Source organism: Urocampus carinirostris, chromosome 4, assembly GCF_059441175.1.
Source record: "Urocampus carinirostris isolate Australia breed hairy pipefish chromosome 4, RoL_Ucar_1.0, whole genome shotgun sequence".
In the NCBI taxonomy this organism is placed as follows: Eukaryota; Metazoa; Chordata; class Actinopteri; order Syngnathiformes; family Syngnathidae; genus Urocampus; species Urocampus carinirostris.
This window is the reverse complement of record NC_142352.1, coordinates 40,890,999-40,895,073: the sequence shown is the minus strand read 5'-3', so window position 1 is coordinate 40,895,073 and position 4,075 is coordinate 40,890,999. Positions and strand designations below refer to the sequence as shown.

Sequence of the window (4,075 nt, the reverse complement as noted above, 5' to 3'; positions counted from 1 at the left end):
GCCCTCACTTCAGACGTTGCTTGTCACGTGACACGCAGGACTCTCGATAACGTGTCATGAGACTTATTTTGTAAAAATGTCTCAAACTAAAAGGAGGTCCTCAAATTGTGGTTCAGAAGGAATAATGTTGTTGTTTTTTAAATTTGGTACCAAATCAATTTGCAAATGGCATACCTGTCAACCATCATTGACAAATTTGCGTTTTACCGTACAGATTTCCTTGTACGTCGTATTGAGTTCCAACTGTTTCGGCATGTGACAGGTTGTGGTTGTTCAATTCTAAAATTGTATACTATCCATGTAGTCACTAAGGAAATAAATGCCATAATTGAGAAACTCTGGTCAGGATCTTGATATCTATGACTTGATCATTGATTTTTGCAATCCGGAGATGGAATAAGAGCTTGCTCTGTCCACTCCACGCATCGGCCCGGTAGTGCAGTACCTCCGGGAACGGTGCATTAGCAATGATCGCAGCAAGGCTTTAAGGCTAGGACCTTAGCTTGGCCTTTTGGCTGAGAGTAAGAGTCCCGGCTCCTAGGCTTTGTAGCGTATTATGAACTGACCGATAACGGATAATGGATAATGAATAAATAAGATAGAACAATAACCCTCCATTTCATTGAACACTGAATCATTCCTAACAAAATCGGCAAAGGCTATATAGAGATAATAAGTAAGTAAAAATCATAATAATAATAATAATAATTACGACATGTTCTCCCATTGTCCAAAAGATATATAACATACTTAAGAGTCAAGAATATCCCCCTTTGTATTGAGATCCGTCTGTATCCCATACCTGACAACAGGGGCGTTACCATGGAAGGGCAATGGTAGGCATTAATCGTAAATGTTTTGCATTTATATAACGCTTTTCAAGTCTCTGAAGACTCCCCAAAGAGATTTACAATGTGCTTCACACTTACTCATTAAATGCCTGGACAAAAGAAAAAAGGAAGAAGGGGAAAAAAGAAAACAAGCAGGAAAAAGTAACAAAAAGGGTACAAAAAGTATGGGGAAAAAAAGAAAAATAACATGAAAAAGGTAAATGGAGAACAAAATAAGAAAAAAATGGAAGTGAAAAGCTTGGGGGGAAGAAACAAAATAAGTAAAAAGAAGGAAATGAGAAAAAAGAAGAAGCAGGAAAAGGACAGGTTTTGCAGGGTCCCTTTGTTCAGTATGGTACAAATATTTATATAATATTCTGCACAAAATTAATACAGTATATACATTTTTTTTAAATCTAGCATTGTATAAAATTATAATCACATTTATTTTTTACTCGGCTGTGAACTTTTATCTCATTTAAACCTTTCATTAGATATTTTCCTAATGATGTCCTTGGTCCAGTCAGGCTTGCCCCCCACATACAGCTTCTGCATTGCTTTTAAAGGGCCTGTTTTCTCATGGGGTTGCACAAAATGGTGTTCTTTAAAATTGTGATTTGTGCACCCAGACACACAATAGCAGGGCTTGTTGTTTTAGTAAATTGCGACTCTAAAAACCCTGCTCAACGTATACATTTTCTCTCGCTCCATTCAAACTCTTGCTGTGACTCACACTGTTTTGAGTCAACAGTGCTCACGCATTGTGTGATAATCCGATGACGACGTAGGCTGTAAAGGGATAGCTGTGCAGGATTTTGCAGGTTTCATTGTCATTAGCAATCTATGAAAACATTGTCGTCTGCTACCAGTGGCTGAGACGATATGGTTTTTTTTTCTCGCACAATTTTTTTAATACACTGTACCTAATTTGAAAGAATAAAATACGTATAAAATACGGAAAAACGAAAGAATTGACAGGTGTGATGGTACTTTATTCCAAAACAATGTCACACAATAATCCTAGTGTATTTGAAATTATAAAATATTACGAGTTACTTTAATTCACTTTATGACGTGTTCGGAAGGGTTTTGTAAAGTTAAATGCTCCCTGCCTTCTTTTGTAGTAACAACAATTATCCGCTAGATGTCAGAATCTTACATTAATAGAGTAATGGCTCCACGCGGTCTCGTTGTCAACTGTTAAATAATACTATAAATACCAAAGCATAGACTCCAGGAAGAAACACGAATGTCAATTTATAAAAACAAACGCATATGTCAGTTGTTGAATTGCAGGACTAACAATATTTAGACATAATTCCAATTTAAAGGAATACAGTTGCAAAAATATTAATAAAATACATATCGTTCTTGTGTTGGCGGAGTATTACTGGATTAGACATTGGAATGGTATGCTTGTTTCTCAATGGTTGCCTGACTAAGTCTCTCCGGATAGCTTTTGTTAATTAGAATAGAGGCACAGGGGTATTTATACAATTTTAATTGGCATGTAACAAACTTTACACCTAACGAAGGCCTTTGCCTTATTTTGCAAAAAATGAATTTTGAATAATCAAGCCATGAAGATGACGTGAAATGGTTAACATGTATAAAAACGATTTAGGATAATGGTTTAATAAACAAATTGTTGCATGTATGAATGCAGCAATGATGAGGCAGCTCTTGCAGTTTCCATCCTGACCCAGACACAGCTTTGAGATGGTGTTTGCAAATTATACTAGATGGAGTTCATGTCTTCAGCTTGGGGCTGCAATTTGGGATCATGTAAAGGTTTCTGGGATGAAAGTTTTTTTGTTTTTGTTGTTTTGTCTTATAAATCCTCATAGAAAAAAGAGCACAGATGGTGTCCTAAGCATTTCCCTCGTTAAGGATATGACCGAGTGTGCAGTTTCCTCATGTGTGAGAAGATAAGCAGGACATTGTGGTTCAGCTTTTAAGAACATTTATTCTAAACTGCAAGCATATAAGAACACGGCTCCATCCATTCCAACATGGCAATCAACTATTAGCAAAACGGAATATGGTGCGTGCGTAATTATGTCACTCAATAGAAAACGTCTTACCACAATTTCACAAGTAAGAGCGCTTTAAAATCGACAAATCTTAACATCCCTCTCTCAATGATTTTGTATGTTGTTACAGTAATCCCTCGTTTTTCGCGGGGGTTACTTTTCCAAAGATGTCTCACCAAAGTCAAAACCCTCAAAGTAGAAGCATTTATATATTTATAAGAAATCAGTAACATATAATATATATGACTGGAACAAAATAACGACTATAGATCTATAAATATAAACATAGAACACAGAATTGCAGTTGAATGAATAGTCTTTATTGTCATTATACAATAGTACAGAGACCCCTTGCTATTCGCGCTTCGGTAATTGTTGGTTCACCATTTCACGGATTTTGAATTGAATTATTTTTGTCTTTATTGTCATATAATTGTGTACTGCATTCTGTTCTGACAGACAAATTAGGGAGGGCGTGTTGAGTGGTTATGACTATCTGTGTTCACGACTGTGGTAGGCTGTGTGACTGTGTGGGCAACTCTGATATGCTGGTGTATGCTGTCAGTTAAACAGAGGACCTGTGCTGCCTCCGTAAACAAGCAGGGAAGCATATCACCCGCTAGCTTTTAGCAGCTTGTTACGTTGAAACGAAATTCATCGAACTCCGAAAAAAGTCAGAAGAGCGCAATTAAATAGTGATCATCTGTGGGTGCTTCGTGGATTATTATCAGGTTCCAGAGGCGACTCGGGCAGTTTCTGCCGCCTCTGTCTCTTGCCGGACCTGATAACATACCACAGAGCACCCTTTGATGATCAGCATTTTTTTGCACTCTTCTGATTTTCCTCAGAGTCTAATTTAATATATCAATTTATTTTGAATGTAACGGACTGATAAAACATTATCTGTCGCCATGCTTCCAATTAGTTTTGGGTGGAGACATCCACTTGTGCGCCTGCCCGGCTATTTTACTGACAGCATAAGCCAGCGTATTACAGTCGCGCGCACAGACAGTCACACCCACCCAACAAACACTTAGAGCCCTTTGCAACCTGTACCCATGATTGAATTTGCTGTGTGTTGTCTGCTGCACAAAGTATCGGGACCCAAAAAGTAAATCGAGATACAGCGAGGGATTACTGTACTTTGAAGTTTATTCTATGTAATGGCTGGCCGTGGGTTTCGGCAGCATTAATATAAACAGAAACTTTGAT

At 37.6% G+C, this 4,075-nt stretch overlaps 1 pseudogene; it reads left to right on the top strand.

Annotated features, from left to right (window-relative positions):
* Positions 1-353: 353 nt before the first annotated feature.
* Positions 354-467, top strand: LOC148367578 (U2 spliceosomal RNA; annotated as a pseudogene).
* The last annotated feature ends 3,608 nt before the right edge of the window (positions 468-4,075 follow it).